Below are 13694 nucleotides of genomic sequence, written 5' to 3' on the forward strand. Positions count from 1 at the left end.
CTACTGCTGGATTGTCAGGATGCTCACATCCCAATTTTTTTTCTTTCCTCTTCCTTCCAAAATAAGTACGTTTGGCAATCGGTTAGACGCATCTCCACTTTAACAGCCTGACTTTTGGCTTATAAATATCTCTGAGAATGTTTGCAAGGGTCTCAGTGCCGTGTCAGCCACTCAGAGAACAGGTGCCTGGAACATCATTCTTCTTCTATCCAGAGGACTGGAACAATTGCTGTCACACCAAGAGGTCCTCATATATACCGTGCAGAGATATGGCTGGGTTATCACCTTCCGAGAAAAAAAAAGGGAAAGCAAAGCCAACTTTTCCCAACCCAATGCTTAGTATACCTGGGGGTGCTCTGCTAGTTCCTCTGTTTTGCTTCTATCAGAGAAAGTGGTAACAGTTAGGAACAGAATTCTGAGGACAGATACTTCCGCTTGTTTGATGGCTTCTCAGTGCCTCAGTCATCTGGCCACAACATCGTCATGCTTTCTTGAGTGCATGGGCACCTGTGCAAGTTTCAACTAGGATTCTTAGCGCAAAGGATGAAATAGGATCTAGCACAGACACAGTTAATAACAGTGTCACTCAGTTTGAGTAGTGGTCCATGGAGATGGAAAGACCTTGAGGAAGTCATGGCACCTTAGAACCGTTACACTGGATAATTATTACGAATCATGTCTGCAAGACAGCCTGGAAGGGGCACTGTGAGGGACCGTCGGTCAAGGCAAGCAGAGATTCCCAGCCAAGGAGGGTAGTCTCGAATGCACTGGAAGTTCAAACTGCCCTTTTAGCACTTTGGCCTTGCTGCACAAATTCAAGGGAAGACCAGTCTCCTTGCAGTTGAGCAACAGGGCAGCAGTTGCCTATATTCAGCTCCAGGGAGAAACTTGCACCAATATGCTATTGAGAGTGGTTAAGCCCATAATGCCTGGGACAGAAGATCATCAGCAAATTCCGGAAGCAGTTTACCTCCCAGGGGATTTTTAACCACAGAGGCAGGCCGACTATTGTGTAAGCTTTCCAGAGCACAATGAGTGGGTCTACATCCCAGGTCTTTTCTGAGGCCTACCACAGATAGATCTCTTCGCTTCCCACAGTAATCACAAACTTTAGGTACGTCTGACCTTTTTTGCGCATCCCAAGGTGCAGGGAGCAGATGCTCTGGTCTCTCCTTGGGGCTGCAATCTAGCCTATATAATTTCCCCCCAACATCTCTCGTAATGAGATTCCTCTTGCATCTGTCAAGGAAGAAGATGGTTGTCATAGCCAATCCTCCATATTGGCCAGGAAGCCCTCGGTTTTCCCTGGCCATTCATTTCAGGATACAGAAGACATTTCCCCTCCACAACATATGCAGACTGGGGCTGCAAGCAGGCATGCTAAAAGGGGAGGCTGGGTAACTCAGGTTACTCCAGATTTGCTCCTGAGTAATCTTTACCTTGTTGTGTGCAAGAAGGAACTCTACTTTCAACATCTATGCCTAAATCTGGAACAGGTTTGTGTTTTCTCCGTAGGGTGAGACATTGATCCTACTGCCTCTCTGGTGACAACTGTTCTATACTTCCTCAAGGCCATATTGGACATGAGCCTTAGCTTATCCTCATTGAGCTTGCAAGTGTCAGCTATATCGGTAATAACATATTTAAATGGGCCAAGAATCCTTCAGTTTGCCCAACGTTTGAAGGCAATTGTGAGGACTCAGGCCGCGTACACACGGGCGGACTGTCTGACGGACTTGGTCCGCTGAAACGTGTTTCAGCGGACAGTCCGCTCGTGTGTGGGCTTCAGCGGACTTTTTCAGCGGACAGTCTGGCGGGCTAAGTCTTTCGGAATTTCCGTAATATTGTCCGTCCAACTTTGGTTTCAGCGGACAGTCCGCTCGTGTGTAGGCAAGTTGGACGAACTAAGTATGGCGCATGCTCAGAAAGGATTTACACGGCCGAAGGTTGCATTGCAGTGTATTGGACGTCGTATTTCTAGTTCAGTCGTACGTGCTGTACACGTCATTGCGCAAGCTTTCAGCGGACTGTCTGTTCATCGTGTGTGGTCAAGTCCGTTCATTCAAAAGTAGGATGGGCTGTCTGTCGGATTGTCGGACGGACTTAGTTGGCCAGACAGTCTGCCCGTGTGTACGCGGCCTCAGTCACCAAGGTGAGGAGATCTATTGATGTTGCTGGATCTCATGTCAGTTCAACCATTTGTTCTAACAGAGCAGTTTTCAGTTTGGGCCATTACCTACAAGGCAGTATCTATTGCAAGAACTTTAATCAGAAGGATGTCTGAGATTCAAGCTCTTGGAGCTTCAAAGAAAAATAAATAAATAATGTTTTCAGAAGGAGTAGAGTTGGGTCTTGTAGATCATCTTGCATCAAAAGTAGCAACAGCCCTCTATTTAACTGACATCTGGACATTGCCTAACTTTCCAGAACATCACACAAGAAAGTCATACAAACTGGTCATTTTCAGAACTTTAAAGAAGTACCTGTCTACAATTGCTCCTTTCAGGTCATCTAATAAGCCTTTAGTTATTCCAGCTAGAAATCATCAAGGAAAAAGGGTTACTGCCTGGACTCTAGCAGGCTTGGTTGTGCATATCAGACAAGGGGTCGCGAGCCTCCATCAGAGGTGGCAGCACACTCTACCAGAGGGGTTGCAGCCTCATAGGCAGCACATTCAAAAGCAACGAGGTTGTCCATCTGTAGAGAGGTATCATGGTCATCACAGCATACCTACTCAAACTTTACGGCATAGACCCGGGTGACTTTTCATCAGGAGACTTTGTAGGAAGGACTATTCGGTCCTCTGTCCCATCCTAATTAGAAGATTGGTTTGGAAAGTAGAACCCACCATGTCAGCTAGTTATTTATCACTAGTATGCTGCCTTGTTGGCGCCAGGAAAGAGGAAAATTGTATCAAATACTTACCCTAATTTTCCTTTCCTGGCGCCAAACCATGGCAGCATACGGACCCACCCGGTACATTTCGGTATGTAGCGTGTTACAAAGAATGGGGGGGGGGGGGTCAGCTAACTAGTCCTTTTTTTATGCTATTCACTGGTCCCACGAGAGTGGTCAAAAGGTGGAGCTCTATCACTAGTATGCTGCCATGGTTTGGCACCAGGAAAGGAAAATTACAGTAAGTATTTGATACAATTTTCAGTTTTCATAGTGCCCGTCCCTCTAAATACTCACCTGTGCCCAATCTCGATCCAGCACACTGCAGCAGCTCTTCTCCCCTGGTGGAGAGCAGTGGGAGGTACTGGCTCCTGCTGCTGTCAGTCAAAAGCTGTGACCAGAGAGCGGTGGGTGGGGCTGAGTCTCGCTGTCTATGGACCAATGCTTCATCCAGCTAGGTAAGTATGAATCTGAAAAAAACAAAAAAACATACTTCTCTTTTAAGAGAAATCTACATAATGGCATTAAGATGGTAAAACCCTAATAAGGCTACTGCACCCAAAATACAAAATTTTTTTTGGCCTTTATATATACTTTACTATGAGTTTGGGTTCAATTGTAATATTTGATCCAGGTTCATAAAGGTATGATGATGCTGGTGCTACTTTCTTTGCAGTAAAATTGTAGAGGAGCAATGCTATATAAAAAAAAAAATATTTTTTGAGGAAAGCGGACTAGGTTTTCAAGCTGTATAACCATGGATGGGGAAATGAGTGGGAGGAATTTCATAAAACCCTAAGGCACCATGAATGCATGAATAGTGGTCTTGTTGAGTGTAATATATCACAAACCTCAACTAGTGGTTATGGCACAGTAATATTTTTTATCGTAAAAGCACGCTAATGTATGCCGGGGGATGATATCACGAACAAGAACTAACAAAATGTTATTGAAGATACTGTTACTTGCAGTTGACAAAAGTGTTACAAGTAGGAACATGCAATAATAGAAGCTTATATGTATTGATGGAATTTAGATGTAATGCTGTTAAAGCTGAACGCAAATATAAAAAAGACTAATGAATGCAGTTATGTATTTTTAAAATTAAATTTACTTTTAAATACATCTAGTATAAGTGTCTTTATTTGAACAGCAACGTGCACACTGGGGGATTAAAGGTCAGCATTCTAAGACAATCAGTATTTGTGCTTACAGTGAACATACTGACCACAGGAGAAAGCAGAATATTAAAGTAAGGGATGACCTAGTCTAATGTATGTGCTGCTTCTTCTTCACTGTCCATTCAGCAAGTAGAGTCATGTTTTGATACATTTTTTTGACCAAGCTTTGCTGCTGCAGTGGAGGTTGAGCATCTGTCTACAATATCGGATAGAGGTGTCTGAATTGCCACATTTTTTGAATTGAAGTTATATCCTTTGGCACATATAACTATTTCAATATATGCATTATAATTATTCATTCAGCAGTTTGCATGGAAGGCTTATGTCCTCTGGGAGTGGTGACCTACGGGTGCCAGAGAATCACTATGCATTTGACACCCCACTGTGAGTGACAGACACAAGGTTACAACACCTTTTCTTCTATCTGGACTCACTTCCTAGATTAGACTAAAGGGTACAAAAATCAGAAGTAAAATTTTGTCTGATGAACAATCTGCCAATTTTTGGATTGTTAGTATAGTGTAGGGATAAGCAGAATCCCCCCGTTCGGTTCACAGCAGAACATGTGAACAGGCAAAACATTTGTGTGAACACCATTAAAGTCTATGGGACGCAAACGTGAAAAATCAAAAGTGCTAATTTTAAAGGCTTCTATGCAAGTTATTACCATAAAAAGTGTTTGGGGACCAGGGTCCTGCCCCAGGGGACATGTATCAATGCAAAAAAAAGTTTTGAAAACGGCCGTTTATTCAGGAGTAGGGATGAGCTACCGAATGTTATGGGCCGTTCGCGCCAAATTCGTGTGGCGCTCACGGCCCACAATGCACTGCGCCTTTGCAGTGCAATGCTGGCTCATGATTGGCCAAGCATGCACTGTGACCCCGCATGCTTGGCCAATCACAGCGCCGGCAGCGAGGAGAGCCATGATTGGCCACAGGCAGGATGCCTGTGGCCAATCATAGCTCAGGCTGTGTTGTACACGCCCCACACTATATAAGGCTGCCAGCGCGGTGGCCTTGTGTAGTGTATTGGCGTCTGTAGGAGTTAGTGGGTGTTCTGTGTACCTTCAACACAGTATACACCGTTCGTTATCAGCCGATTTTGAGTTCTTGCTCTTCTGTAGCGGTTGTTGTCTGCGTGCCCTGACCGCAGTATACACCGCTATATCCACCTATATAGCTAGCTATCTTGCTCTTTTTAAATAGAGCTTGCAGTCAGTTGTAGGAGATTGTGCGTGCTGTCTGTGTGCCCTGAACCCAGTATACACCGCTATATCCACCTATATAGCTAGCTATCTGCTCTTTTTAAATAGAGCTTGCAGTCAGTTGTAGGAGATTGTGCGTGCTGTCTGCGTGCCCTGACCACAGTATACACCGTTATATCCACCTATATAGCTAGCTATATTGCTCTTTTTAAATAAAGCTTGCAGTCAGTTGTAGGAGATTGTGCGTGCTGTCTGTGTGCCCTGACCGCAGTATACACCGCTATATCCACCTATATAGCTAGCTATCTTGCTCTTTTTAAATAGAGCTTGCAGTCAGTTGTAGGAGATTGTGCGTGCTGTCTGCGTGCCCTGAACCCAGTATACACCGCTATATCCACCTATATAGCTAGCTATCTTGCTCTTTTTAAATAGAGCTTGCAGTCAGTTGTAGGAGATTGTGCGTGCTGTCTGCATGTCCTGACCACAGTATACACCGTTATATCCACCTATATAGCTAGCTATATTGCTCTTTTTAAATAGAGCTTGCAGTCAGTTGTAGGAGATTGTGCGTGCTGTCTGCGTGCCCTCACCACAGTATACACTGTTATATCCACCTACATAGCTCTTCTCTAATTGAGCCATCTGCCATCTGCAGGAGTTAGTGGGTGTTGTGTGTGCCTCCAGCACAATATACACTACCCAATTGCTGTTTTTCCTATCTCCCTTCAGGCCATTACCATGTCTGGAAGGCCAGCAAGGAGAGGCAGACAGTCACAAGCCGATAAAAGAGGGCAAGCAGGCTCTGTGTCTAGAGACAACAGTGCTGGTCGTGGACGCGGTGCATCGTCATCATCAGCACGTGGCCATGGGACACGCTTGTCCTTCTTTTCGGGAGCTGGACATGTTGAGCCGCAACATGCCAACGCATCGTCTTCCCTCCTCTCAATGTCATCATCAGGGACTCCTTCCCTAGACCCACCACGTCCTCCTGAGGAGTCTCCTGAACTCTTTGAGCACAGTGTTGGGTACATGCTCCAGGAGGATGCCCAGTGTTTTGTAGGCTCTGATGATGATACTCAGCTAGAGGAAGGCAGTAGCGTGAGCGCAGAGAGAGGGAATGCTCAAGAAGGACAGCAATCTGGCAGTCATGTTCCACAAGCTGCAGCATACTGCCAGGTTTGCTCCAGCGATGAAGAGGGAGGGGATGATGAGGGCACTGACTCCACGTGGGTGCCTGGTAGGAGAGAGGAGGAGGAGGAGGCACATGTCCAACAAGGCAGGATGCCCTCTGGGGGCCAGCTTAGGGGCAGCACACCGACTGAATCACACCACAGAGCTCCGCCTGTGCAGGGCGCTGCCTCTGCGCGTTATTCTAAAAGTTCTTTGGTGTGGGCCTTTTTTGGGACGAGTGCATCAGATCGCACCGCTGCTATTTGCAACATATGTCTCAAGCGTATCTCGCGTGGCCAAAACATCAGCCGCTTGGGCACCACATGCTTGACCAGACATAGGTTGACCTGCCATGCAGCTCGTTGGCAAGTGTACCTCAAAGACCCACACCAAAGAACAAAGCGGACCTCTCCTTGCTCCTCATCAGCTGGGATCTCCAACCCCACTAGACCTTCAGTCCTCTCTGAAACCTGCTCTGAGAGGAATGAAGGTGTAGAATTAGGTGTGTCACAGCCAAGTGCTTCCGGGCACTCTGCTAGCAGTACACCCACGTCCGATTATAGCAGGCAAATGTCCCTGCCCCAGCTGCTGGACCGGCGAAAGAAGTTCACTCCCACCCATCCACATGCCCAGCGGTTGAATGCTAGCTTGGCTAAATTGCTAGCACTTCAACTGCTGCCTTTTCAGTTGGTAGACTCGGCCCCCTTCCATGAGTTTGTACAATGTGCGGTTCCTCAGTGGCAGGTCCCCAAACGCCACTTTTTCTCACGGAAGGCGATTCCGGCTCTCTACCGGCATGTGGAAGGCAATGTCCTTGCTTCGTTGGACAGGGCGGTCAGTGGTAAGGTGCATATTACCGCTGACTCATGGTCCAGCAGGCATGGACAGGGACGTTACCTGTCTTTCACGGCCCATTGGGTCACTCTTCTGGCAGCTGGAAAGGATGCAGGACAAGGTGCAGTAGTGTTGGAGGTTGTTCCGCCACCACACCTCCAAAATGCTACTATTGGTTGTGACACACCTCTCTCCTCCACCCCCTCCTCTTCTTCTTCCTCCATGGCCTCTTCCAGTGCTCTGTCCTCAGAACCAGTGGTGCTCCGTAGGCGTTCCAGGGGCTACGCAAGTACGCAGGCAAAACGATGCTGTGCTTGCGCTGGTTTGTTTGGGGGACAGGAGCCACACTGGGGCGGATGTTTTGTCAGCTCTGCAGGGGCAGGCCGAGAGGTGGTTGACGCCACGCCAGCTTAAGCCAGGAATGGTGGTTTGCGACAATGGCACCAACCTCCTCTCCGCCCTCCGACAGGGACAACTGACCCATGTGCCCTGTGTGGCTCACGTCCTTAACCTGGTGGTGCAGCGGTTCTTGCGCAGGTACCCGGGCTTGCAGGATGTCCTGAAGCAGGCCAGGAAAGTCTGTGTGCATTTCCGCCGATCATTTAATGCCTGTGCTCAGCTGGCTGAGCTCCAAAAGGAGTTGAACCTGCTCAAGCACCTCCTTATATGTGACATGCCCACCAGGTGGAACTCAACGTTGGCCATGCTGCAGCGGCTGCACACGCAGCAGAGGGCCATCAATGAGTACCTGTGCGACTACGGAACCAGGACAGGGTCAGGGGAGCTCGGTTTTTTCTCACCACGCCAGTGGGGAATGATCAGGGATGCGTGCACTGTCCTGTCACCGTTTGAGGAGGCCACAAGGATGGTGAGCAGGGACAGTGCATGCATCAGTTACACTGTACCTCTTGTCCACCTCTTGGAGCATACGCTGTGTGGAATAATGGACAGGGCACTTGAGGCAGAACAGAGGCAGGAAGAGGAGGACTTCCTTGCCTCTCAAGGCCCCCTTTATACAGACAGTTTTCCTGCTGTGCCACCCATCACACAGGAAGAGGATGAGGGGGAGGAGGAGGAGGAGGATGATTGTGTCAGCATGGAGGTGGAGGCTGGTACTCAGCATCAGCAGCAGCAGCAGCAGCAGTCTTGTAGGGATGATTTACAGTCCCAAGAAACCCATGGACTTGTACATGGCTGGGAGGAGGTAGCTGCCGATCATGCTGTCCTTAGTGACCCAGAGGACTCCGGACCGAATGCCTCAGCTAACCTACGCTGCATGGCCTCCCTGATCCTGCAAAGCCTGCGGAAGGATCCTCGCATTCTTCGGATCAAGGAGAGGGACCATTACTGGCTGGCCACTCTCCTTAATCTACGGTACAAGGGTAAGGTTGCCGACCTTATCTTGCCGTTGCAGAGGGAGTAGAGGGTGAGACATCTCCGGGAGGCCTTGCAGAAAGGTCTGTGCAACGCGTTCCCAGAGACTGGGAGGTTACAAACTCCTGGTCCTGGACAACGTGTTGCTGAGGCATCGGCCAGAAGGAGCGGTGGAGAAGGTGGCCGTCTGACCGATGAGTTCAGAGAATTTTTTAGTCCGCAGCCCCAAGGTATGATCGGTTCCAGCAACCATCACCAGCGTCTGATTTACATGGTGCAGGAATACCTAGGGGCAAGGTCAGACTTGGACACCTTTCCCACCGAAAATCCTCTGGCTTACTGGGTCTTGAGTATGGATCACTGGCCAGAGCTTGCACAGTATGCAATTGAGCTACTGGCCTGTCCTGCATCCAGCATTCTTTCGGAACACACCTTCATTGCTGCTGGTGGCTTTGTTACCAATCACAGGGTGCGCCTGTCCACCGACTCAGTTGATCGACTGACCTTCATCAAGATGAATCAGTCTTGGATCACCCATAGCTACCAAGCACCTGAAGCTGATGTAACCGAATAATTTTTTTTGAAATATCACATCCCTTCACCTATGCTGGTGCTGAGTGACTGTCCTGTTATGTTGATTGTCTATCCTCTTCCTCCTCCGCTGATATGTTGGAAGAACATTTTTGGTTCTGGGGGATGCCACCAGCCCAATTTTTCTGCCCCTGTTTAACAGGGGCGTTTAATTACAATTTTTGATGCAATGCTTTGCAGCAGGGCTCATTCCTGCACTACAACTAGAGTATATGGGAGAGGTTGCAGTGTTGTGGCACCGGCACTAGTGCCTAAGGCCCAATTTTTTTTTGCCCCTGTTTAACAGGGGCGTTTAATTACAATTTTTGATGCAATGCTTTGCAGCAGGGCTCATTCCTGCACTACAAATAGAGTATATGGGAGAGGTTGCAGTGTCGTGGCACCTGCACCAGTGCCAGCAGCCCAATTTTTCAGCCCCTGTTTAACAGGGGCATGTAATTACAATTCTTGATATAATATTTCACAGGAGGGACCGTTCCTGTGCCCACCCAGAGGAACTGTGAGGACTTATAGTGTTGTAGCACCAGCATCACAACCACCAAAAGGTCAATTTTTCTACCACTGTTCAACAATGGCATGTAATTACAGTTCTTGATATAATTGTTCACAGCAGGGCGCTCCAGCGCTCACCAGGAGTCACTTTGAGGGCTTACAATGTTGTGGCAAAACCAACACCTTGTTCTGCCATTTCTGCAGAGCATATAGGGCAGGCCCCTACTTTCAAACATCCAACTTACAAACGTCTCCTACTTGCAAACGTAAGGAGACAATAGCAAGTGAGATGAAAAAAGACGGACGGCAAAACAAATTATACAGGGGTGATAACCCTTCCCTATGTTTTCCAAAAAGCTTAAAAATAGATTTTTTGACTGGAGCTACACTTTAAAAATGTACCAGTTGAAAATTACAAACAGATTCTACTTAACACAACAAACCTACACAGTCCCTGTCTTGTTTGCACCGCCTGTATACTGCTGTTCTGAGTATATAGGGCCTGGGGGCCACACGTATTTCCTTTTTTTAATATGGGTACGGGGTTCCCCTTAATATCCGTACAAGACCCAAAGGGGCTGGTAATGGGCAGGGGGGCTACCCATGCCATTTTTCTCAATGATTTTTTTTTTTTTTTTTTTTTTTTTTTCCAAGAAAAGTTTTATTGTAAAGGTTGCAAAAAAACTTACAGTTCAGCACATCAGAGCAGTATAGTACAAAAATGTCACATTCGAATAATGAACAGGAATCATTGAAGTAAACAAAACACATGTCTACAAGATAAGAAAAAACAAAACAGGAAAAATACGTGCTAAGGCGTACTTAACAAACTTTACAATGGATCGTCATGTGTCCAGCATAAAGGTGACTGGAAACTATTATGTCCATGGGCTTGGGGATTCAATTGGCAGCAATTGTGACATATTATAATGCTTGGAGAGGTGTGGGGGTGCGGTCACGGACCTCTAGCGACCCCCCTATAAGTGCTACCAACGATTAAACATACAGCTAAACACCAGAAAAATCAAAACAAAAAGAGAAAAGAAAAAACAACTAACAACTGAGCTTGGGAGATGGAGGGGAGCGAGAAGACAGGGGACATGTAGGGATTCAAGAGTGAAACATAGAAAGGGGATACCCATACTGAAAAAAAAAAAAAAAAAAAAAATGCTCCGCCTACGTACATACATGTCAGATATGGAAACATTTCCAAGGAAGGACAGCTGCCCTCAGAACCAGCCTGAGGGTGGTAGGGGGGGCAATACTAAGTTTATCCTAAGCTTTCGAAAGCTGGGGGAGCATTCTCTCATTGTGAAAGTAGAAGTTTATATTCATCAGAGAATTTAAAGTGGTTCCAGCAGGACCATATCTTCGTGAATTTAGACGCTGTGTCTTTAGCTTGGTGTATGAGATCTTCCATTTCCGCAATTCTAGAAATGCGTTTAAACCAATCCGCAATTGTCGGTACTTTCGTGGAGTTCCATAATGTGGGAATACACATCTTGGCCGCATTGATTAGGTGGAGAGCTAATGAACGATGATATTGGTTAAAGGGGATCGAAGAATAGTGTAATAACATTTGCCCAGGAGTATAATCCAACTGGTAAGTCGTGATCTTGGAAGTCAGTCGGTGTACAGTTTGCCAAAAGGGTTGGAGTTTAGGGCAGGACCACCATATGTGTAGCATGGAACCTGTATCCTGCGAGCAGCGCCAGCATTTGGAGGATATGTTCGGGGAGATCTTGTTCAATTTGGTCGGAGTTTTATACCATTTTGAGAAGATCTTAAAGCCGTTCTCTTGGGCTGACACATTAATAGAACCTTTATGAATCAGCGTGTAAATATTTTCCCACTCGTCTGGGGAGAGATTAAGGCCAAGATCTTTTTCCCAGCTTCGAACGGCTTCTCAATGATTTTTATCCATATTGCCGGAACCAGATATAACATTAAAACCGCAAGCAGTTTTAAATGACGTTATTTACGTTAAATGTCATTTTGTGCAGGGACTGTTCTAAACACGGGAAACACCTGGAACTTCACAGGCATACTATAGACACCCCCCAGGCACGATATTTAAAGGAATATTTCACTTTTTTTTCACTTTAATTGTCATTAAAATCAATGCTCCCGAAAAAACTGCTGTTTTTCAAACTTTTTTTGCATTGACCCATGTCCCCTGGGGCAGGAGCCAGGTCCCCAAACCCTTTTTGGGACAGTATCTTGCATATTAGTCATTCAAATTAGCACTTTTAATTTTGAACGTTCGAGTCCCACAGACTTCAATGGGGTTCTAAAGTTCATATGAATTTGCGGTCCTTTCGAAAGTTCTGGTGCGAACCGAACCGCGGGGGGGGGGGGGGGGTGGGGTGTTCGGCTCATCCCTATTCAGGAGCAGTGATTTTAATAATGCTTAAAGTGAACCAATAAAAATTAAATATTCCTTTAAATATCGTGCCCAGGGGGTGTCCTCAGTATGCCTGTAAAGTAGCACATCTTTCCCATGTTTATAACAGTGCCACAGCAAAATGACATTTCTAAAGGTAAAAATTTATTTTAAAACTGCTCGCAGCTGTAATGTATTGACGGATTCCGGCAATATAGATGGCATGGATGCCCCCCCCAAAATCCATCCTAGGCGCTATATACTCTGAACAGCAATATATATACAGTGGGGATCGAAAGTTTGGGCACCCCAGGTAAACATGTGTATTAATGTGCATAATATTCTTATAATATGTCAAAAAAGTTAGATTTTATTTCCATCATTTACACTTTCAAAATGACAGAAAACAAAAAAATGGCGTCTGCAAAAGTTTGGACACCCTGCAGAGTTAATATCTTGTACTGCTCCCTTTGGCAAGTATCACAGCTTGTAAACGCTTTTTGTAGCCAGCCAAGAGTCTTTCAATTTTTTTTAGGTATCTTTGCCCATTCTTCCTTACAAAAGTGTTCCAGTTCTTTGAGATTTCTAGGCTGTCTTTCACACACTGCTCTTTTAAGGTCTATCCATAGATTTTCAATAATGTTGAGGTTAGGAGATTGTAAAAGGCCATGGCAAAACCTTCAGTTTACGCCTCTTGATGCAATCCCCAGTGGATTTATGGTGTGTTTAGGATCATTATCCATTTGTAGAAATTAAACTCTTTAAATTCAGCTTTTTTACAGATGGCATCAACTTACCATCCAAAATTTGCTGAAATTTTATTGAATCCATTTTTCCTTCTACTCGTGAAATGTTTCCTGTGCCACTGGCTGCAATACAACCCCAAAGCATGATTGATCCACCCCCATGCTTAACAGTTGGACAGAGGTTCTTTTCATTCAATTTGGTGCCCTTTCTTCTCCAAACGTACCTTTGCTCATTCCAGCCAAAAAGTTCTATTTTAACCTCATCAGTCCACAGAACTTGTTTCCAAAATGCCTCAGGCTTGTCTATATGTTCATTTGCAAAGTTCAAACGCTGATTTTTGTGGTGAGGATGTAGAAGAGGTTTTCTTCTGATGACTCTTCTATGAAGACCATATTTGTACAAGTATCTCTTTATAGTGGAATAGTGTACCACAACTCCAGTGTCTGCCAGATCTTTCTGGAGGGATCGTGCAGTCAAACATGGGTTTTGAATTGCTTTTCTCACAATCCTGCAAGCTGTTCTGTCTGATATTTTTCTTGGTCTTCCAGATCTTGCTTTAACTTCCACTGTTCCTGATGACTGCCATTTCTTAATTACATTCCGAACAGAGGATATTTACATCTGAAAACGCTTTGCTATCTTCTCCAGCTTTGTGAGCGTCAACTATTTTCAGTTTCAGTTTTCTAGACAACTGCTTAGAAGAACCCATGGTGCTGATTGATGGGGCAAGGTCAGATGAGTCTGGCCATTTAAAACCTTTGATATTGACATCACCTGGTCTTCCCAGATGATGATTGAGAACAATCCATGACACTGGTCGGTC

Source organism: Lithobates pipiens, unplaced genomic scaffold (assembly GCF_037356315.1).
Source record: "Lithobates pipiens isolate NorthernLeopardFrog02 unplaced genomic scaffold, aLitPip1_a1.2 Scaffold_10, whole genome shotgun sequence".
NCBI classification, from domain to species: domain Eukaryota; kingdom Metazoa; phylum Chordata; class Amphibia; order Anura; family Ranidae; genus Lithobates; species Lithobates pipiens.